Here is a 25050-nt window from a genome sequence, read left to right on the forward strand (position 1 = left end):
AATGGAAAAACAAATGAACAGGCGACCAAACTGAGGCTCGAGATCCCATATCTCCAGATGAGCTGAATGATGCCAACATTTGGTAAAGCCATATTTCTGAAGTTTCTATATTTGGAAATGCTTTTATTAGGCAAGGCTCGGGCAGTTAATGGGGAAAGGATGCAGGGAATGAAAGAGGAGTTATTTATGATCTGTCCTGGGATCAGCATTCCTGAGGGACGAGTAAAGCTGGAGCAGAGAACATGACTCCCACTCTTGCACTTTCCAGATATTCAGCCTCCTATACATGCGAATAAAGAAAGGGAGTTAGAGATAGAGGCAGACCCCTGAGGATCTCTGCTTGAACACCTATTTTTATAGATAAAGAGATTAAGGCCCGGAGAAGCCAAATGATTCATGAATAAATGATTGTTAAATTAAATTGGTTGAATATTGCTTGGTTTCCCTAGGTAGGTGATACATAGGGATGATGTAGTAGATAACTAGCTTCAAAGCCAAGAAGACCTGAGTTTAAGTTCCACTTCTGACATATTGGTTGTATGACCCTGAGCAAGTCATTTAATCTCTTAGTGTTCCTGACAACTCTCTAAGCTTCAGCAAAGGCAGAGGGAATTTGTTTCCTATATCATTAAAATAATGTCTAGTCCCTATTCTACAGGGAAGATAAGACAAGGAATGAAGGATGAAAGCTAAGACTAGCAGTGCCTGATCTTTGAGATTGTTTTCCAATTTATCCTTTTATCTTGTTAGTATATACAGGCATCACCTCCACATCGCTATTTTCCTCTCCATGTTGGTTTTGATATATCATGGAGACAACATAAGAACTTAAATGAGAATTTGGGGAGTTTTATGGAAGCTGCAGAGGATATGTGAAGGTCAGGAGACAACAAAGAAAAAGTTTAGAAATTCAAAAATGCATAAAATGTATGTATAGGGGGCAGCTGGGTAGCTCAGTGGATTGAGAGTCAGGCCTGGAGGTAGGAGGTCCTAGGTTCAAATCTGACCTCAGACACTTCCCAGCTGTGTGACCCTGGGCAAGTCACTTGACCCCCTTTGCCTAGCCCTTACCACTCTTCTGCCTTGGAGTCAATCCAAGACTGAAGGTAAGGGTTTAAAAAAATGTATGTATAGTACTATAAATGTCCCATAAAAGAAAAAGAAAAAAATTAGATTTCTTCTCTGGTATGAAGGAAGGACCAAAAACTTTTATGTGGATTTTCCAGACAGTAGGGCCACCACAGGTGCTGCATTCCTAACCCTCATGATCTGGAAGGGATACATGTAGTTGTTCACGTGTTGTCTCTCCGTGATTCCTTGAAGGCAAAGACTACTTTTTTTTCAGCCTTTTCATCCTGAGCACTTAGCCCAGTACCTGGCATATAGTAAGAGCATAACAAATTCTTGTTGTTTCAACTGGATTTGACTTGAGAAAACCAAGTAAAAGAGCCAAGATTTGAACCCAGGTGCCTTTGTACCCAATTCAAAATTGCCCATAACCAAAACTCAGCATCTCCTGCCTCCAAATCAGATCTGGATTTTTCAGTTCCTTTTAATGGTACCACCATTCTCCCAGTCACTCGGGTTCAAAACCCTAGAGTCATCTTTATAGCTTCCCTTTCTCAGGACCCATATAGTTAACCATCACCAGATCCTATGGATTTTACCTTTAAAATATCCCTCCCGATGCTTCCCCTTTTCAATTTTTACTATCACTATAAAGCCTCATTACCCATTGCCTAGGTTATACATAATCTATCTACTTATCCATTTACTTTTTCTTTCCTCTAAACCATCCTACATGGCCAGATTCATCTTCCTTCTATAAACCTTAAAATTTCTTAGACTTATGAATGTTGGAAATTTCCCCATTGGGAAATTTCATACTGGAAAAAATTTCCTACTGATAGTAAGAACTCTATTGGAATGTGAAACTCCTTGGCATGGGAGGATCCTTCTCCTCCCTACTTAAGACTACTTTAGGACAGAAACCTTTTGCTAAACAATGGAAAGGGTTTTGACCTATGCTTAAGCATAGAACAGGAAGTTCTTTGCGTCATGATTGATTTTAGAATTGATACAATAGAGATACTTGGAATGACAGAACCAGGTCTTGGAACTTACAATCTCCACCCTTCTCAGAGTAACAGGATTTAGGAAGGGCTGCAGCAAAGATCAAGATTTAATTATTTGAGAATATAACCTTCAACAGACATGTGCAAAGGGGGGCAGACCTCTGGGCGGTCCTGGGTTAAGCTAGAGCCACCATTGCCACAGGGGAGACATGGACAGTGATTGGTAGATGTGAGAACTGAGGGGAGGGGACTTAGATTGTTGACTTAAAGATAGCGGGGTCTGAGGACAGAGGAGGAGTTTTTTGCTCTGAGAGGTTTTGCTCTGAGGAAGTTTTGCTCTGAGAGGTTTGGCTCTGAAGGAGTCTGGAGGTGGAGGCCCCTGAGACTGTTTCTCCATTTTGGTCATGTGAGTGATAGGGACTGATCTCTTTTCTTTGCCTCAGCTATCTAAGGGCTTGGGCCTTTGGCCCAGCCTAAGGAGAGGGGGTATTTAAGTCCTATTCCCTTCTCTCCCCTCTCTCTCTCTCTCTCTCTCTCTCTCTCTCTCTCTATATATATATATATATATATATATATATATATAATACCTTTCTTCCTCCTGTTTGTAATTAAAAACTCCATAAAAGGTTGACTGCTGACTTGAGTTTTCATTTAGGAATTACATAGCTGAATTTCTTGGCGACCTTAAATTAATATATATCAGTCTTTTAAAGTGATTTCCATGTCACACTTCCAAAAACATTGTTCTGATAAAGTCATCCTCATTGGTTGGTAAATTGTTAGTTCTTGTTATGCTGCCATCTTATAAATTGTCTTCCCAGTTCTGCCTTTTTAAATCTTCATCAGTTCAAAGAAGTCTTTCCATGTCTCTTTGAAGCCATCTTTTTTCTCATTTCTTACAGCACAATTTCATTACATCCATATACAGTAGCACAATTTATTCAGTCATTACCCAATGGATATCTATCTCCTTATTTCTCCACTTTTCATTTGCCTGAGTTCCCCAGCAGAAGCTGTCAATATTCATGATTCATCCACTCATTCATCCATCCATCCATCCATTCATTCATTTAATCACTCAGAATTTCATTCAAACGTAGTATTTGCTGAGTCTTGACTTTAGCATTGGGGGGTGGTGGTGGTGGTGGTAGTAGTGAAAGTCTTTTGCTTTCAGGCATATTTAATTTTAGAGGGAACAGAAGATTGACACAAACTATAACCCAAGTTAGGATAGGATAAACACTATGAGAAGGTTTTTTTACGTTTTTAAATGAGGTAAAGATCTCTTTCAGCTGGAGAGTCAATGAAGGCTTCAGGGAGGATGTGGTATTTCATGAAACCACAGAATTTTCAAATAGGAAAGGAGATCAGAGGCCATCTGGTCAAACTGATACATATATAAGACTCCTCTCTAAAATGTCCCTGACAAATGATCATCAATGAAGACTTTTAGGGAGAGGAAACGGATTATCTCCCAACCTATCCCTTTCCATTCTTGCATACTTCTCAAGGTTAGGAAGTTTTCCCTGACCTCAAACCTAAATCTCTCTCACTACAACTTCCACCCATTCATTGTTCCTGATTCTGCTCTTTGGGACCAATCAGAATTCAATCAAGTCAATTCAAGAATGCTTTATCAATTGACAATCATTTATCATGCACCTACTGTGTGCTAGGCAGAGTGTTAGACTGCAGATACAAAAAATAAAACAATCCTTATTTTTAGGAACTTATATTCTAATGGAAATTACCTACTATATGCAAGACACTACCTAAAAGTCACTGTGCTGTGTACTAGGGATTCAAAGGCTAAGATGAAAAACAATTCTGGTGCTCAAGGAGCTGAGTCAACAAGTCTAATCCCACATCCAGGTGACAGTCCTCCAAATATATATAGACAGTGACCATGTTCCCTCTGAATCTTTCCCCCTCTCAGGTTGAATATCTCCAGTTCATTCAATCCATCATCATAGAGCATGGTCTCAAGGCCCTTCAGCCTACTTAACCTCCTCTGACACTCTAGTTTATCACCATCCCTTCTAAAATGTGGCCCCCAGAAGAGAGCACAAGACTTCACATATGACTGATCAACTAGATTATCTCTTTTAATATTCTAGATAGTTTGCATTTTCTCAATGAAGACCCATTTAGCTTTTCAGGCTGCCATCTTGCTTGTGGTCGATAATGAACTTGGAGTCCACTAAGACCCCTTTATCTTTTCCTATAAATTGACCATCCATTTCTAAAATGTATGATTCTCCTAAATGATTCTTTTGTCACTGGATGTGCTTATCATTTTGAATAATGAAATCCTGTTTTTCATAACTTCTTTTTTATCTTGATAGGAAATAGCTTTCATAAAAACATCAAATTTACACCATATGTATATAAGATGACTTTGTAATGAGCCAGCAAATTACTAGAATAAAATATAAAGATAGCAGGATGGGAATAGACAAAAAGAAGGCCTGGGGTGTGGGGCATACTGACTTTAAAATTTTTAAGGAATGTCTTGTAAAAATGAATGGGACAGGGTTAGACTTGTTCTGCTTGGCTTGGTCCCAGGAAGAAGAAATAGGAATAATGGTTCTAAGTTAAAAGGAGGCAAACTTACCCTTGTAGAAATGGGGGGGGGGAATCAAGACAACTTTTCTAACAATTAGAGCTATGCAAAGTGGAATGGGCTGCTTCATACAGTACAGAAAAAGCTTGTCAGGCAACAAGATGATCAACAAACTTTAATTAAAGTGATAAACATTGTACTAAGTGCTCAGGATACAAAGACAGGCAAAGCCAGCAAATGAACAGCAACAGCAAACCCCATAGTTCCTGCTCTCAAAGGAGGGTTTTTGTTCATGTATGAATTTAACTAGAGAGCCCTTGAGGTCCTTTCATCTCTAAGATTCAGTAGGACTTGAATGCTGGGCAATTGTTCATCCTTTGTTTTCAAAGAGGACCAATGATGTCACTGGGTGATGTCTTGACTTGCTCATGAATTAGATTAAAGAAAGACAGAGTTGCACCAAATCATCAGCTAAACTCTCTTCCACAGTCATTGAAGTCTAGTGGCAACACAAAAATCAAGAAAGCTGGCCATTGCTTGAGATGAAGTGTTTGACCTTGGCATAGACACCTACTTATCTCATCAATGGGTTTGAGTCCTATCCGTTGCCCTCAACCCAGTCTGCCCTCCCTATTGAGATTATATTACTGAATTATGTCTATTATACCTGATACAGCTTCTTGAAGCCACAAATATTCAGAGAGGACTAGCACCTCTGGTGTGAGGAATTGCTGGAACCTTTTCAGGACTGCTTATCTACCTTTGGTGTCTACTTTTCACTTGTGGCTACAAGAATGCTGGGTGATAAGGATATATTAAGGAGTTGAAGAAATAGGATGAGCAGAAAAAAGAGGAATTGCCCAAAAAGATCAATGCAGACATATAGGAAGCATAACTAAGGAACAAAGAAATGTAGGGGATAAAATTAATATGGTTTGACTAAATATAAGAGAATGTGATTGCTGATGTTATAACTCAAGTCAAAATGATTTTTTTATTTAGTAGGTTTATTTACAAAATAGAGAGAAAGAGTAGAGAAATGTGAAAGTGGGTAGAGTAAGCAGTCTAACTTATCACCCTAAATGTTCCTACAGTACCTGGCTCAACTCAGGCAAGACTCATTAACCCTCCACCAAAGGGACTTCAGCTGGAGGGCCATTTAGCCAGAGGGCTAGGTGGTGAATAACCACTCAGCCTCCTCTGTAAACTAATCTCTCTAGAAGCCAGGAAAGGAGTCAGCTTTTCACTCACCCATATTGTAGTCCAAAGGGGAAGATCCAAAAGCAGTCTTACCAAATGCTAGAGTGGTCCACGATGAAGAAGTTCTTCCACCAGCCTCCAGAGCTTCAAAAGAGCACAAAGATCCTGTGATAGGAAGTTTCAGACACTTTTAAAGACCCTTCTTTACATCACTTCCTGTTCCTCCATTTTAGGGGACCAATTGTACTCTTTAAATTTGCTTAGAACTGACCAGGGGGGCAGTATTTGTAGGTTCCACCTCTCATACTATGAGGTTGTAAACTCATCACAAAGGATTCACAAGTTTTTGACTGATTGAGTTGAAAGGGTGGAGCTCTCTAAGTGGTTTGTGAGCTCCCCCAACTAGAACCAAGTAGGAGTGTATTCGCTTTTGTTGATTAAATTTAAAAGTAGGCAAGGGGAGAGTTAATCCCATCTTCATAACCCCCCCCCACTATAATCCTTTGGGAGACTAGTCTCCCCAATGGATCTTTTAACATAATCAACTTATACCTTTAAAGATCTAACTACAGGTGCATACAATATTGAACCTTCTAAGAGGAAACTACAATAGTTAGAGATGAGAGGGAAATAGAAGAGAGAGAGAGAGAGAGAGAGAGAGAGAGAGAGAGAGAGAGAGAGAGAGAGAGAGAGAGAGAGAGAGAGAGAGAGAGAGAGAGAGAGAGAGAGCGCAAAACCAATGTTTGTTAGAGGCATTGACAAAAAGCCAATCAAGGGGCAGTCCCCTTTGGCATAAAAGTTTCCATTCAGAATAAATGTGTTTAACCCCCATCCATTCAATCAATTGCACTCCAAAGGTCATTCTAGATCTTCTTGATGCAGTGTAGGTTTCTGCAGGCATCTTTCTCCAAACAGTTCATTTTCTGGATTCAAGGAGTTATCAAGCTACTTTCCCTGAAATTTTTTCTGAAACAAAAATTTTAAATCTTGGATTTTATGAAAAATATACAGAACCTACTAAGGGTGGTGGGGATAATGGTAGAGAAAAGTAAGAACAATTCAGTTCTTGGTTTGTATTCTTTTCCAAGTATAACAATCTTTGGGATGGAAAAGGAAAAAAAAAACAGAACAACAGAGGCATGGAAATAAAAGAGAAGAAAGGAGATAATGAGAAAGAATCTGGCATTGTGGTATATCAAATAAAGCCATAGGCTTGGATTCATGAAGAGTTGTAATCAATTCCCATTTCAAACACTTCCTAATTCTGTGATTCTGGTCACATTACTTAGTCCTTCTGGACCTCAATTTCTTCATCTGTAGAAGGAGGAGGTTGGTCTTGATGACCTCCAAGATTCTTTCATCTCTTCATCTAGGATCCTATATATTTAGATCATCTGGCTCAGATGGCATATATTCTAGGTGACTCAAAGAATTGGTCAATTTGCCTACAGGGCTTTGAAAGATCATGGTGAATGGGAAAGATGTAGATGTAGAGGAGAACAAATATTGTCCTTGTTTTCACAAAAGGATCCTAGGTTTAGAAACAGAGGAATCATGGGACCATCAAATTCAAATCTTTCATACAAATTTAGAAACTAAGGCTAAGAGAAAAAAAGGGGGATGGAGTTTACCCAAGTTCCCAGAGCTAATAAGTATCTGAATCAGGATTTAAACTCATTAAAAAGCCATCAAAGTAATTTTAAACTCATCTTCTTCAACTCCAAGTTAAGAAAGCCAAATTTGAAAACTGTAAATCAATGAGCTTGACTTCAATTCCTGGTTAAAATTCTAGAATCACTCAGTGATATCATCGATCCTCTTCAAAAATAAAGGGCAAACAACAGTCACCCAGCATTCAGAATCCCACTGAATCTCAGTGTTAGAAGGAAGTGTTAAAGGGGACCGAAGGGACCTTCTTGTTAAATTCATACATGAATCTAAAATTCTAGAAAGAATTCTAGGAGAATTCTTTAAGAATGACCAACAAACATCTGTAAAAGGAGGTAGTAAGGTAAGCAAGCATGGCTAGGGACCCTCATGAAATGGTGGTCAGAGAGGACTGAAACAAAATGATAGAGTAAGAGGAAGCATCATGGTCCAACTTCCCCTACAACTACCCTAACGGTAATCTAGGAATGATGGATCAATAGTGACCATGAATTCAAGGAGAAACAACAGTGGACATTCTTTTTAGCCCAATATCACAAATTCGACTGCAATCAAATAATCAGGGCAGAAACTATGGAACAGGATTGGGTCAGACTCCCAGATTTAGTCCCGTGAGTTCTGATCCAGGCCAGTGTCTCAGAGACACATTAAACTGATTGTAGTAGACTCAATCCCAGGTCCAGGACAGCCACATAGAGGCTCCCAAGACCATAGACTCAGAATCTGGAGTTCTAAGCTAGGTCAAAGACCAGGGTCACCTGATTAGATTATAGACTCCATCTGTGGTGGGGTATCCCAGAAAGCCTCAAAGTTCTCAGTGAGTCCAGCAAGGCTGGGATACCTAGAGCTGATCCTCAGAAATAGAAGTAGACCAAAGCAAAAGATAAAGAGTTATTAGGATGCCAGGGATGCTGAAGATATAAACCCAGATGAGAATAACTTCAAAATGCCTACAAACGAAATTTTAAAGAAAAGTTCCCCATAACATTAACTAGAATTCATAGAAGAAATGTCACAAGAGTTTTTTTTTAAGGAGTTATTGGGGCTATGCATCGTTATAGCCATATTTACAAACAATTCAGAACTATGTCCCAAAAGTTACTAAACTGTGAATGCTTTCTGACCCAGCATTAAGCTGATGGCCCAACAAAGAAAGGAAAAGGCCCTGTGTGTCAAGGAAAAAATTGTATATAGAGAGAGATAATAATAATATAAATAATATGATAATATTATTAATAACAAAATGTTATGTAATAATACAATGTAATCATAAATATATTCTGTTTATATAATAGGTATATGAATTCTTTTTGTCGAGTCAAAGAACTTCAAACAAATGAGGCAGGTACATGGGTGGTAGATAGAGTGCTGGGTCTAAAGTTCAGAGAAACCTATTCAAATCTAGCCTCACCTCAGAGAATTACTGGTTTTATGACCTTGGGCAAGTCACATAACCTCCATCTGTCTCAGTTTCTTTATATCTAAAATGGGAATAATAATAGCACTTCCTTCTGAAGGTTGTTGTATGGATTGAATGAAATTTTTTATTTACAAAATTTACAAAATCTTTATTTACACAGTTCAGCCCATAGTCAGAGCTATAAAAATGTTAGTTGTTTTTATTTAAATTTATATAAAATTCATTTATATAAAAATGAGTGATGGCATGCTCATCAGTTGGGGCATGAAGGAACACATTATAGTCTATGAATAAAATGGAATATTATTGTGCTGTAAGAAATTACAGAAAATAAAGTTTCAGAAAAACATGAGTCAACATAGATGAACTGTAGTAGTATAGTGAACAGAACCAAAATAATTTATACTATGATGTCAACATCGTAAAAAGGAACAAGTCTGAACAATTGGAGAACTTAGATCAATGCAATGCACACTCATGATTCCAGAAGACCAATCATAAAGAAGGTTTGTTACCCACCTCCTGACAGAGAAGTAATGGATTCATGGGACCACCATTTGGGGAATTTGTTTTGTTTAACTATCGGATTAAAATTGTATCTTTTTCTGACCACCCACTTCCTTTTGAATCAGGATAATATGTCAGTTTTTAAGTAGCCCAAAGAAAAGGACAAAAGTAGGAAGAAAGATTGCAAAGAGGAACCTGGAAGACATGTACACACCAACCCAAAGATCAAAGAAGCATCAATTACAAACTATGTCATATATTAGCCAAAATTCACATCCTGGGAACATGGTCTGAGTGAGGCAAAGTCATCTAGGCTCTGCTGTCAGGGGCCTTTGATCCTATGATATATAAATTCCAGACTCGTTCTAGACATCCGTAGTAAGATCAGCAGAATACCAAATGGTGTTGGATAATTTTTGGATGAAGTGGACATGTTAGCTTTAAAATTTTATTGACAGCTCTGAAATGATTTCCATATGTTAATAAACTAAATCCAAAGTGGCACAGGTAAGTATGTCTGTTTCCCCCCAAACCCTAAAAATTGAGACTTCAAATTCCCACCCTCAAAGTCCTCTTCCCTCTCCATTGGGTCTATTATGCCTAGGACTCCTACCTCAAGCCCAGGATTATATGAGTGATATTCTCTATTCCTCCCCTCCTTTCCCACTCTGCCTATTCCCTTCACCATCCCATTCCCTATTTCCATACTGTCTACCTCTGCATCTTTCTTACCACTCATCTCTTCTTTTATGTCTGTTTTCCCTCTATATCCTCTCCACTTAATTAAAGCATGATTCCCTCAATTCCTGATGCCAGTTGTGGTCTTTCCCTGAGAGTACCCAAAGAACCAAGGGTGCCTACCCCATTTTATAATTTCATAAATTAATTATAAATTTAACTATGCTTCTTTGTTATTAGGGAAAGCAGTAGGGAATACAAGAGTGAGAAAAAGAAATATTTGATAGAGGAAAAAAATTAATTAAAAAATGGTATAGGCCTAGGGACTCAACAATCAATAAAGGCAGGCATAAGGACTTCAGGCAGGAATTCACAATGTTACTGGCCTCATAAATGACAGCAGAGTTCTAGATAAAATTTACCTCCATTTCTATCCAGACAGCAGAATTAGAAACAATAAATAAAAGTGACAGAGGCAGATTTAGACTTGACGTGGGGAGAAGCTTGCTAACATTAAGTACCATTCCAAAGCAGAATGGGCTACCTTAGAAGGTAATTGGTTTTCTTCTTTGAAGATCTTCAAGCACAGGCCGGATGATCACTTGTTAGGAATGTTATATAGTGGGTTCTAAATCATTAAAGGGTTAGACCTGCCAAATCCGAGATTCAGTCTTTTGGTGATTATCATGAAGGTAAGAAGGGAGAAATCTGGTGTGAACAAGAAAGATCCAGGAACTCAAATACATTTTTCTTTCTCTTTGGCCATCATTTTAGGTCAAGCTTAGAACCTGAAGACTGGAGAAGGAAGTATAATGAAACTGGAGACTCCAGGAAACCAATATCAGCTTCAACCTGATGACTATTTTTGGAGAACCAGGAAAGAGCTTTCTTATTCAGGGTCTAGAAACTATAGGATAGAACTTGGGTTTGAAGCAAGATGAATCTCAATGAAGAAGTAAGGTTTTGATGTGAAACTGAGTACAAAGCTGACCTTGGTGCTCCTGTTGGATATCTCCAATTTGCACACCTGCCTCTTATACCTGAGATTCCTCATCCTTGAGTAAAATAGCTTCTGCCCTGCCTCTAAGGAAATATATGATGATTTTGATGCAAGGGAGAAACTGGCCAGGAAGATGATCCAGGGCAGACAATCTTCAATCCAGCTCTAAAAAGAAAGGAAAAATCTTTTCATCCCTTGAGTGATGCCATTGGAAGTGAACAGAGGACAAAGCAGAGAATCAATATTTACAATGAAGTCTTTATTTAGGTATTTCTTCTGAGCTTAGGGGTAGTGGTCTTTGATATTAATGTCAGTCATTTCAGTCCTATATGACTCTTTGTGACCTCACTTCGTGTTTTCTTGGCAGAGATCCTGGAATGGTTTGTCATTTTCTTCTCCAGTTCATTTTATAGATGATGAAATCGAGGCAAATGGGGTTCAGTGACTTGTCCAGCATCACGTAGCTGGTGTCTGTGGCTGCATGTGAACTCAGGTATTCCTGACTCCAAGCCAGATGTTCTATCCATTGGACCACCTAGTAGTAGTAGTAGTAGTAGTAGTAGTAATGCCAGTGATGATGTTGGGATGAATGAAGGTTTGCAAAATGCTTCATGAATATTATCTTACTTTATCCTCATCCTCTTGGAGATAATTGCTATTATTATCCCCATTTTAGAGTTGAGCAAATTGAGGAAAACAGAAGTTAAGTAATTTCCTAAATGTCTGAAGCCACATTTGAGTCTTCCAGACTCTGTTTCCAGAAATTATGTTCTTTATATATCATAGTATCATCAAAACGGGGGAAACTAAGCCTCTGATAGGCAAAGCTTTTTATCAAATATCTAGTCTAGTCTAGTAGTAGTCTCTCGGTAACCGAGGATGACAATTGTCTTTGTATGTTTTTGTGCACAAAGACACTTGTGCATGAAGATTTAAGTGGAAAAGTCGTTGCACAGAGACGTCTCACTCTCTCGGCGTTGGAAGCCTGGGTCCAGAAGCACGAAAAGTCGTTACACCTGGAGACTTCCTCAGCTGCATTGGATGGCCGTGTTGTCCTTTGTGCTCCAACACGCCCTAAGCACTCCACAGTGCTTTGCTGCGTCGCCATCTCAGCCGTTGAATCTTCTTATTGGTTTCTTCCGCCTGTTCCGCCGAAGCAGTCTTCACATGCTGGGTGAGCAAAGCCCTGGTTCATCAGGGGGCGACGATGACCTGATGGCTACCCTCACAAGGTTTAGCCAGCCTGTCGAAACCGTTACCCAGGGTGTGGCTACTGCCGCATGCTAGCAGCTACTGGGAGCCACAAGTGAGAGCTGGGTGTCAGGTGAGGGTCAGAGGCTGGAGAGCTGCCCTAGGAGGGCACAACAAGCCCTTTGTGATATCAAATATCACACAACTGGTAAATATATAAAAAGAATATATCAATACTTGCCCTATAATTCCTTACAGAGTGATTTTGAGGATTGAATCAGGTCCTTTGTGTAATATATTTAATAGACATAAACCAATCAATGCATTTATGAGATGTTGCTGAGTGCCAGACATTATACTAGACATTGGGGATTCAAAGACAAAAATAGTTGAATTAAATAATTCTTCCTCTCAAGGAGTTTACATTCTGACAGAAGAGATAATCATGTACACGCATGGTTATAGAGAAAATGTGAAGGATGCAAATTACTTGGAACAAAGTTAAGTAATTTTAAGACTGAATGTGCAATATGTCCTCTTTTTGCCTCTCATCATTTATTTCACATAATTTGACTTAGAATTCACAAGATTTTGATTCATGTTGCACCCCTTTAGGAGCTACTTCCTTGGCATTAACTGACAGTCAACGTTCAGTGCTCCCAAGAGGCAACTGCTACTCTTCTCAGGATTCTAGAGATTCTGAGAGTCTAGAGTTCTAGTACTATCATTCACGAGCCCCCACCAGTGTGCTTCCAATTCATAATAACTTAGTAGCTTCAATTAGGTTTCAGTTTTCATTTTTGTTTTTAGCAAAGACTTTACTAAGGTCATATAATAAAAATGGATAATAGAAAATATTGTCACAGAAGCCTGGGGTACACCCTCCTACAAAATCAAGTAGATCTGAGAAGAATTGGCTCAAACTTTGAGTAGAATGGTAATGAAGCATTTGTGCATGATATACATGAGACATAGTGCTAGCTTATAACTCTTCATATTTTACTGGGTGTAAATCCTTTCTCGAAGTTGCCTCCCTCCTTGAATAACTCTGTTTCTGCAACCTTTTCCTTTAATGTATCACTCTGCTCCTGACTATATGTGTTGTCTTCTGTTGATACAGTCTTTATAATAATATGGTCAATAGAAGAGAAAGAAGGGAGAAAAGGGAGAGAGAAACTCTGTGCTTCTCTCAAGAATTATTTCCTCGCAGGGTCTTGGATCTAATTTCCAAGATGGAATCTCAGCTCCCATACTTGATACTCAGATAGTTTAGTGTAACAATTAAATTAATATACAATAACTTCAATAATTATATTTGAAGAGATTTATTAATTATCACTATAAGTAACAAAATAAAAAGGTAACAAATTAACAAAATAAAACCATGTGCCAATGGCTAATCTACCTGCAGAAATAGCTTGCTCCACCAATGTCCCGACCCAGGAAATAAAGAGGCCTAGACAGAGAACTCTCACCAATTTATCTTCTGTCTATGTCAGGATGTAATGACAGGAAGTCAGTGGGCTCCTGGGAAATGGAGTTCAAAGGCACAAGATTTCCAATTACGCATTTGGTTCATCACAAAACTGACCATAATAGCTACACATGTCCACAGAAGTGTATCTGATTCTTTCAACTAATCACAAGATGTTTTCTGTGTTGTGTCATCTTCTTTAATCTGGTGCTTAAAACATCATAATCCTTTCCAGTTGACTGAGGATTTGTTCCCATATTTTTAAAAGAATTCCTTAAGACTTAGTAGTCTTTTGATTAATTGATTCAATTGAGGTGTCTGGACCTTCTGTGATAGCATTAATGCTTTAATTACATATTAAATATATTCTTTAATTCTTCACAATTCAATCATATTTTTATCACATTGAATATTAAACTTATTAAGTATTTTTTGAAGAATAGTAGAATTTTTCTAAGAATTGCCTTGATTATAGCCCATATAATGGTGCTTAAACCAGATGAGTTTCCTGGTCATGAAATCATATTTGTCTTCATCTCCTGGATAGGTTTTCTTGCCTTTAATGGCATTGTATGAGGCCATGTTGTTGTATGACAATTTCCGTAATTTTTCCAATTTTAGTTCTATTTCTTGGCATATGTACATTATCATAGAGTCCATCATTTCTTCAACAGAGACAAGGGTTAGAGATGCAGTGTTGGTGGGAGCTTATCCACTGAAATATGGAAGGATGAAAGGTATAATGGATGCCATCCACAGATCCTTTGTGTAATTAGAATTTTGTACCCCAGGACTCCATTTCCTAGAATACCACTTTCATCCTCATGTCACATTCTTATGTTTTGAAGCTTAAATGTCTGTAAACTTTTCTTTAGTCGGGCTTTTACTCTTGTTTCCTCTACTTCAAGTGATTATTAATAAATCTTATGAAATATAATACTTGGAGTCATTGGATATTAATTTTATTTTAATCTTACACCTTATAATATCTCGAGTGTCATTCAAGATGGAAATCTGTTGCGTCTCACCCTCATGACTTACCTGGGCTCCATTCTTTTCAGAACCACATCTATGCCACTTGCAAATGTAATCTTTTGATTTTATGATTCACCATATCATGCATCTTTCTATAATCCTTTGGGCTACTTGCCATGTTCCCCCCCCCCCCAATATAGGTATCCCTTCCATAGAATGGAGGTTAGGGGGTAAGTGTCCCAGCACTCTGGAAAACCTACATACATTTTTTTAGACTTCCCTTTGCCCCAGAGAAGAAGTCTGAATCTTTTTGTTTTTCTATTATGGGATGTTTACAGGACTTTATTGTAAAATTCAACTTAAGAATTTGGTCATAGGCTATATCCAGGTCAATGTTAACATTTCTAGTCTTCATGTGTTGTCTGAGGCTTCCCCAAAATTCCCCCCAAGCTCCCATTTAATTTCATATGCCAACCCATGATGTATCGGAACTGTGTTAGGGAAAATCATGATGTGGAAGGGATATCTGTATTTTATTTGTTTTAATTAACCAAATTCTGACTTCTCACCCTCTTATCATACCCCCTCCCAATTGAGAACACTAGAAAAACAAATGAATTCCTTATCATTTTGATTACCTTGGTTAGAATATTAACTCAAACACAATGTAAACCTGGGCAAAAAAACTTGCCTACCTGAAGTTCTGTTTCTTCAAGTGAAAGATGTATATCATCCTTTACTGAGTTGCAGGGAGATCGCAGATAGAAAGCTAGAAAGGCCATTCAGGGATCATTTTAGAGATGAGAAAACCCAGTGAGGTGAGGTTAATCACCCAGGGTCACACTGATACTAAGCAAGACAGGCAGGATTTGAACCCAGATCCTGTGACCCCAGAGCCAAGGCTCTTCCCCTGCATCCTGATGGCTCTCCTTAGGCAATGTAAGAAAGGTCATTGCAAATACTAAAGAGCTTTATAAATACTAGCTATTTTGATAGGTTCTGGTGTCTGATAGGTCCATGATTTCCATCCACACAGCATTCATGGCAGAATGTTGGTAGCGAAGAGACAAAGCTTTTTGTTTTGTTTTTTCTCTGCGTGGGCTATGGAGATGCCTCTTCTTTCCAGGCCCTCTAAAGAGGATTCCCTGGTCAGGAGCTCTTCCTTTCATTTTCCTGACTGTCACCTCATTCTAATTACTTTTTTTTCTGCTTTTCCTCTGAGTTTAGAAATTGTAGATTTTCAGAACTAAAAGGGACCTCAGAGGCTTTATAGCCCAATATTTTCATTCTCATTCTTACAAGCAAGGAAATTGAGGCCCAGAGAGGAGAAATCATTTGCCTGGGTCATACAGCTAGTAAGACATACAATTATTGGACTACAGCAGAAAGGAAACTCAGAGGTCATCTGATCCAACTTGCTCATTTTACAGAGGAGGAAACTGAGGCCCAGGAGGAGAAGTCACTCATCTCTGAATCATACATATAGTAAGTCATAGTGACAGAAGTCTAGAGTGGGGTGGGACCTTGGAGGCCATCTAATTCCATGTCCTCATGCTACATATGAGAGCACAGAGAAGTGGTTTGCTTTGCAATCATAAAAAACGATAAGTTAGCCAAGCCTAGAGACAGGAGGTCCTGGGTTCAAATCTGAATTCAGACACTTCCCAGCTGTGTAACTCTGGGCAAGTTACTTGACCCCCATTGCCTAGCCCTTACTGCTCTTCTGCCTTGGGACTAATACATAGTATTAATTCTAAGGTGGAAGGTGAGGGTTAAAAACCCCCCAACAATAGGATCATAGCTCTAGTCCTAGAATGAACCTAAGAGGTCATCTAGTGCATCCCTCATATCTTTTTTTTTTTTTTCTTAACCCTTACCTTCTGTCTTGGAATCAATATTCTGTATTGGTTAGGCAGAAGATTGGTAAAGGTTAGGCAATGGAGGTTAAGTGACTTGCCCAGGGTTGCACAGCTAGGAAGTATCCAAGGTCAGATTTGAACTCAGGACCTCCCATCTCTAGTCCTGGCTCTCAATCCACTGAGCTGCCTATTTGTACCCCCCCCCCCTCATATCTTATAAATAAAGAAACTAATTCTAGGAAGTGATTAGCTTCTGAGTTGTAGAAAGGCACATAATCTTAGATGTAAAGTTTGGAAAAACTTACATCTAAGGAAACTGAGGCCACGGGAGATAAAGTGACTAGTCCAAATGACAAGTCAAAATTGTTAGAGGTGGGATTCGAACCCACACCTCCTGACTCCAGAACCTGTCCTCTTTACCTGTCTATTTACAGTAATTTCCACTAGTCAATGCATTTCCCTTCCCTAAACTGTATTTTCTGAATCCATCTCCGGAATCATAATCATTCCTGGGATTCTTCTCTAAGTACTCCCCCCTCCCCCCAGCCCCTTCTTCTAACAAACAAATCTGCAGATCCATCCTGGGACTGCAGCTGGGACAGCTCCCTGAAAGCATAAAAATCCATTTGCCCTAGTCCCCTCTGATGGAGACCGGAAATTAGAAAGCCCCGCCTGCCTGCCTCCCAGGGAACATCCTGGAAACCCAATGCAAAGTGAACTTTGCTGTTATTTAGATTTTAATTTAAAAAAAGAGAAAGGGAGTTGACTTCTTATCAAAGACCTGGGAACCCTGGAGATGAAGGGGCTGAATACAGGCTTTGGAGAACCTTAATGATCTTCCCTTAAGATGGTCTATTACCATTTGCTAAGCCCGTGGTCAAATACAATAGCTTTATTAAAACTGTGATTCGCTTAGAGAGAAAGATGAATTCTGCTGCCACCGGAGCAGGGAGGATGAAGGGGAGGGGGAAGATGGGGAGCGAAGGGGCCCCGCTGGGAAAAAAAAGACCCTTTCACAAAGAAGAGAGGGTGACAGGCTTCCCCCGTACCCATACCCACCCCTGGACTGCTCTCCCTTCACCCCAGGAGCCAAGCCAGCTTCAACACTCCGCTAATTCCATCCCAGTAGCTACTTAGTTCCCCAGTCTTTGGAAACAGATAATGACCCTCCTCTCTGTTCATCCAAAAGAACTGTGGACAAAGCCCTGGATTTGTCTCTCTCCCTCCCCTCCTGCTTCTCAGGATTCTTTTTAAGAGGCACTGATCCGAAATCCCCCCAACTCATTCAAAAGGAGATAGACACTGAATTAAAGCTTGCTGGGGAGGGAGGGAGGGAGGGGCAAGGATTTTGTGAGAAAGAACCCAGGGCTCACAAGGACCACGACCACACCGTTTAGAGGCAAGAGATAATTTGCAGGGGACTGAAATGGCTTTGGTGTGGGTCTGAGAGAATGAAAGAGAATAAAGCCCCCCCACTCCTTCTTCAGGGGAAGGGAAAGGACACAAGTTCAAGGGGGGATCAGTGGAAGATGGAGGTTGGGGTCGTCATCATGGCTCACTGAGGCAAAGAGACAGGCCAGTCCTTGCCAAGGGGCCTAGGCAGAATATTTTGTCTGTACAAAAGACCTCCACATGATTTGCAGGGAAATTCACTCACCTTTAGAATTCTGGAGCTTTTGTTAGTCATATGAGAAGTATTATATAGGAGGAATCATTATCAGTGAGTAAAAGAGTCCCTGAGAATCTCTGTTCTCTAGAGTAGGGATGAACCTAAGAGTTAGGAACATCAGAGCCATAACCAAGGTAGGGAAATCAGGACTATGTCCCAGAGCGTCCAATGTAGAGGACACAGATTCTAGACTTCCAGTATGCTAGAAAAAATAGAATTTAGGATCTAGTTTTTTTGGTTTTAGGGGATATTTCTGGAGGGGAATTACAGATCTGGGATTTCATTTGGAAAAAGAATTCATTATGAGGAGACTTATTCTACCAATGCAGATTCACAACTATTCTTTAACTTTTAATTCATCCATCCATCCATCCATCCATCCATCCATCCATCCATCCATCCATATATTTGTCCATTTGTCCATTCATCCATGTATTTATCTATTTATCTATTATTTATATAGTTATCTATATATCTATTACCAATCTCTATCTGTCTAGTTAGCTTTCTTTTTTAAGTTTATTTAATTAATTTAGAATATTTTCCCATGGTTTTATGATTCATGTTCTTTCCCTCTGCTCCTCCCACCCCCATCCCATAGCCAATGAGCAATTCCACTGGGTTTTACATGTGTCACTGATCAAAACCTATTTCCATATTATTGATATTTGCACTAGGGTGATCCCTTAGATCATTCATCTAGATTTATTAGATTAGAACATTCGCAACCATATCCCCATATCATATCACATATCCAGCCATGTGGTCAAGCAGTTGTTTTTCTTCTGTGTTTCCACTCCCACAGTTCTTTCTCTGGATGTGAATAGCATTCTTTCTCATACATCCCTCAGAACTGTCCTGGATCATTGCATTGCTGCTAGTAGAAAAGTCCATTACATTCAATTGTGCCACAGTGTATTGGTCTCTGTGTACAACATTCTCCTGGTTCTGCTCCTTTCACTATGCATCAATTCCTGGAGGTCATCCCAGTTCACATGGAATTCCTCCTATCTAGTTCTCTTTCTATTGAGTTATCTATCTGTTGATCTTTATTTCTGTCTGTCTGCCCTTCTGTCTCTCTGTTCATCCATCCATCCATCCATCCATCCATCCATCCATTCATCTATCCATCTATCCACCCATCTCTTTCTGTCTGACTATCTTTGTTTCTTTTTTATCTTCCCATCTGTCTGTCTGTCCATCCATCCATCCATCCATCCTTCTCTCTCTTTCTATTCATTTGTCCATGTCTGTCTGTCTGTCTATCTATCTATCTATCTATCTATCTATCTATCTATCTATCTATCTCTCTACAATGTGTCTCCCCATTTTGCCAAGTTTGGAAACATAGAAGCTACACATGGACCCAATCCCTTTACTGATTTCCTGGGAGTTTTGGCATATTCTGTTTCCAATGTGAGCCAGTTGATCCCTTCTTTGGTGACCAATCCCATCCCTTCTGGGTTCACCAAATTAATGCTAAAATTAATGTGGTCACCTAATTGGCACAGCCAATTGAACTCAAGGAACTGCCACCTTCAATCTTCTCCAGAGGCTAGGTTTAGAGGTCTGTGCCTTTGAGTTGCTTAAGGTTACTGAAAGGATAAGTGGTTTGCCTAAGGTTACAGGGCTAGCATGTGTCCATCTAGTATGTGACTTGAACAAGGTCTGGCTGGTTCTCTGTCTATGGTCCCAGTATTGCCACCTAGTTAGCAAGAATAAGTTAACATAGGAAAATGGCTCATGTTTAACTCCTCCTCTTCACCCCACCCTCAATCCCCCTTCTAGGTGAGATTCTCCCTAGCCTGATCCATCTTTCTCTCACAACTGGTTTCTCCCAGGTGTGTTTTATTCTTTCCCTCTTAGATGCAAAGATTGCTAGCTAAAGCTCTGCACAGGTGAGTGGAGAGAGGGTTTGAAGACATCGCAGGGGTCATTGAGTCTGAAAAACAAAGGTCCAGAGAGACTGTGACTTTGCTGAAATTGACAGAACCAGTTAGTGGCTAAATCTAAACCATTATTCAGGTCTCCTGACTCTCAGGACTGCCCTTCCTCTATATCAAGATACCTCCATATTTGGGGCAGTAAAACATTCAAGGTAGAATTTTCAAGATGGCAGCACCATAGATTTAGAGGTAGAAGGGACCTTAGACACAGTCTCATTTCCCAGAGGCCCACAGAGACCTGATAGGGAGTGTGTGGTAATACTAAAATTTGAAGCCAAGTCCTCCACTTTCAACCCGGTATTATTTCTGTGGCATCATTCTGTTTCACTAATAGCTCACATATATACAGGGTTCCCCAAAATCTGAGCGTTGTTTGAAGCATTCATAGTTTAAAACCACACAAAAACTTTTTGGGATACTCTGGGGTGTGTGTGTGTGTGTAGAAAGAGACAGACAGACAGAGACAGAGAGAGAAAGAGAGAGAAAGAGAGAGAGACAGAGAGAGAGAGATAAAGAAAGAAAGAGAGAGAGAGAGTGAGAGAACGAGCTTTTGGATACAGCAAGGTTTGCAGTGGATAGAATGCTAGGTCTGGAGTCAGGGTTTTTCCAAGTTCTAATTTGGCTTCAGACACTTACCAGCAGTGTGACCCTGAGCAAGTCACTTCACTCTGCCTCCGTTTTCTCATCTGTAAAATGAGCCAGAGAAGGAAATTCAAACCACTCCAGTATAATTGCCAAGAAAACCCCAAATGGGGTCACAAAGAGTTGGGCACAACTGAAAAACAACAAAATAGTGCTTTACGTAATGCTTTTTAATATGTGTCATTATACTGGTTTAAAAAATTAGAAAAGTGAGGATCTAAAAATTTAAGTGACTTGAGTAGTCACAAGAGCTAGTAAATGTCAAAACTGTAACTTGAATCCAGGTCTTCTGACTCCACACCCAGGAAGCTTCTCAGGATCCCACACTGTAGAACAAGAAGTTACATTAGCCAGTGACCTTAGATGGACATTAAGAAATATCATCCTTTTCTTTGATGATATATTTTTCTGAAAGGGCATGAACTATAATAATGGGATATTTATTGAGTGCCTCCCAGGTACTGGTCACTTTGAGGCTTTGCAAAGAAGTATAAGACTCTAAGGTTTCCTCATTCTTTTCCTCATTCTTTTATCTGTCTTCCTCTTTTACCTGTCAAAACATTCTTCCTAGGATACAAATCTGACCTGGTCATCCATCTGTTCAATAATCTTTGGTGGCTCCCTAGTGCCTCTATGCTAAAATCTAAATGCCTCAATTTGGCATTTAAAAACCTTTGCAGTCTAGCTCTAGATTACTTTCCAGCCTTACTTTCAATTTATCTTTCATGGGCTCTGTGCTCTTGCTGAACTGGTCCACTTGCCACCCCCCAAATTCTTCATTCTAACTTCTATTGCTATGCCTTGACCAGGCATTCTCTATGATTAAAAGGCATTCCCTGTTCCACCACATTTACTACGTGTCTATTATATGTCAGGCATAGAACTAAGAACTGAGGTTGGAGGAGCAGCTAGATGACTCAGTGGATAGAAAACCAAGCCTAAAGGAAGAAGGTTCTGGGTTCAAATCTTTTCTCACATGCTTCCTAGCCTATCCTTTATCTTTTTTCTCTGAAACTTAGTATTGGTTAGAAGAAGAAGAAGAAGAAGAAGAAGAAGAAGAAGAAGAAGAAGAAGAAGAAGAAGAAGAAGAAGAAGAAGAAGAAGAAGAAGAAGAAGAAGAAGAAGAATCTATTCTTAATATGGTATCCCTCCATTCCCTTGAAAAGAATATCTTCTCTAGAATTTTAAAGGTTGGCCACATCTCTTTCTCAGTCTCCCTCCCCACCAAATCCCCTTACCTTCTGTCTAAGAATCAATGCTATGTATTATTTCCAAAAGAGAAGTGATAAAAGCTAGGGAATGGAGGTTAAGTGACTTACCCAGGGTCACACAGTGGGGAAGTGTCTGTGGTCAGATTTAAACTCCGGACCTCTGGTCTCTAGGCATGGAGCTCTATCTATTGAGACGCCTAGCTGCCCAGGTAACCCAGTAAGATTTCTATCCTAGGAAGATTGTTTTGGCAGCTATGAGGAAGATAGTGGCTATACCTCTTAAAGATCAGGAAGTATTAGACAACTGGACTGGGTATCAGGAGACCTGGATTCTAGTCTTGCCTCCATAACTAGGAACTTGGGGAGGATAATTCCTCTCCCGGGGCCTCAATTTCCTTCTCTGTGAAATGGAGAAAGATGGGCTGAATGACTTCTACTGGTCTTCCCAATTCAAATAATGTTCACAGATGGTCTCTTAGTGATTCAATCAACTCTCAAGAGTGTTTAATCATCTTTATGCAGATAAATAAATTATAAAAAATTCAAGTGCATGTTGTAATGGTTCAGGAACAGTGCTAAGCAATGAAAATGCAAAGATTTTTTAAAAAGACACTCCTTGCTCTCAAAAAATTTGCAAAAGGACCTGACAATATATATGTGTGGAGAGAGAGAGAGAGAGAGAGAGAGAGAGAGAGAGAGAGAGAGAGAGAGAGAGAGAGAGAGAGAGAGAGAGAGAGAGAGAGAGAGGAGTTTTGTTCTTTAGAGAATAGAACACTTGCTTTCAATGCCACTTATGAATCGAATGGCTAGATGGCTTGCCAAAATGAAGCATGATTTTGTGCCTGGGAGCAGTCAGTAGTTATTGGGAATCTAAATGGGCTAGTTTGCACTGGGATAGGCTCTAAGTTGGAAGCTCCAAAAATGAATAAATTAGCTTCCCCAGGACTGGGACATTAAGTTCTCAGGTCTTATGTGGAAGGTACTGATGGAGAGGTGGAGGAACAGATGGCGAGGAGGGAAGTGGGTAAAGAAGGCAGATAGTCAGATGGCTTATGTTGACAGCTGGATGTCTAGTGAGGATGACATCCAATTCTGTATATTCAGCCCAGTGTCATAGATAATTCATGCTCAACATATCTGGAATCAATTTTATGATCTTTTCTCCCAAATCAAACTGAACTTCTTTCTTTTCTATCAAGAGTACCTTTTAAAAAATTAAGTAAGGGACAGCTCATCGGCTCAGTAGATTGAGATTCAGACCTAAAGATGGGAGGTCCTGGGTTCAAATCTGACCTCAGACAATTCCTAGTTAAACCCTAAGTAAGTCACTTAATCCTCATTGCCTAGACCTTACCACGCTTCTGCTTTCAATATACATTATTGGTTATAAAATGGAAGGTAAGAGTTTTTTTTAATTAAATAACACTATTTATATAAGCACTTATTCTCTCTCCCTTACCCTACCCTTTGTCCAACTGAACAGTGAAGAAAAAAGAATTCCTTGTAAAGGCACGTATAGTCTAGCAAAAATAGATCTCTAGCTATGTCCAAAACCAGATATTTCACTCTGTATTTCAAGTGTATCACTTTTCTGGTAGGACATAAGCAGTGTGTTTCATCTTTAGTCCTCTCAAGTCAGAATTCACCACAGTGTTGATCAAAGTTCTGGTCTTTCAAAGTTGTCTTTTTCTGTATAGTGTTTTCATTATACAAATTGTGCTTCCTTGTTCTGGGTTTTTTCCATTCTCCATCAGTTCATAAAGGTCTTTCCAGTTTTCTTCTGAAATTGTCCCCTTCCATCATTTCTTATACTACAACATGTTACATTATAGTTGTATGCCATAACTTGTTTAGCCATTCTTCAATTCTTTTATTTATATTTTTCGGCTATACAAAAAGCAGTTCTTGTACATGTAATCTTTTCCTTTTTCTTTGATTCCTGTGAGGTGTGTGTGTGTGTGTGTGTGTGTGTGTGTGTGAGTGAGTGAGTGAGTGTGTGTGAGTGTGTCTAGTAATGGTAGAGCTGGGTCAAAGGGTATACGCAATTTAATGACTTTTGGGGCATCCTTCCAAATTGCTTTCCAGAATGGCTGGACCAATTCACAGCTGCACCACAGTGCATTGATGTGATTGTTTCCCGAATCCCCTCCAACATTTGTCATTTTTCTCTTTTGTCATATTTGCCAATGTGATAGGTATAAGGTAGAACCTTGTTATTGCTTGAATTTTCATTTCCAGGACAAATCTGACTATATCATTTCTCTACTCAATAAATCCCCAGTGGTTCCCAATTAACCTCTTAGATCAAATTCTTCTTTTTGGCCACTAAAGGCTTTATTACCTAGTCTCAACTCATTCTTCCATCCTTATTATGTGTTATATTATGCCCCACACTCTTTGATCCAGAGAAATTGGCTTTCTTTTTGTTCCTTACATGGTCAATGAGTCAGGCCCCTAGCAATTATTAAGTGCCTACTATGTGCCAGGAATAGTACTAGTACCTAAGACTATAAAGAAAGACCAAAAAATGTCTCTTACTCTAAAGGAGTTCATAGTCTGATGGAGGAGAAACAAATAAACAAATAACAAGCAAGATATTTCAGTAATGAGTTGTTGAATTGTTTTAATCGTGTCTGACTCTTTGTCATCCCATTTGGACTCTTATTGGCAAAGATAATGGAATGGTTCATAATTTCCTTCTCACACTCATTTTACAGATGAGGAAACTGAGGCAAATGGGGTTAAGTGTCTTGCCTAGAGTCACGCAGCTAGTAAGTATCTGAGAATGAATTTGAACTCAGGAAGCTGAGTCTTCCTGATTCTAAGATTAAGAAATATTGGGAAAAGATTCTTGCAAAAGGTTTCATTCTTTCTGAGTCCTGAAGGGAGGCAGAAAAGCTTGGAGGCAGAGACGAGGAGGAGAGCATCCCAGGCATGGGGGGATGACCATGGAAAGAACTTGGAGTTGAGAG

This window comes from Monodelphis domestica, chromosome 6 (genome assembly GCF_027887165.1).
Source record: "Monodelphis domestica isolate mMonDom1 chromosome 6, mMonDom1.pri, whole genome shotgun sequence".
NCBI lineage: Eukaryota > Metazoa > Chordata > Mammalia > Didelphimorphia > Didelphidae > Monodelphis > Monodelphis domestica.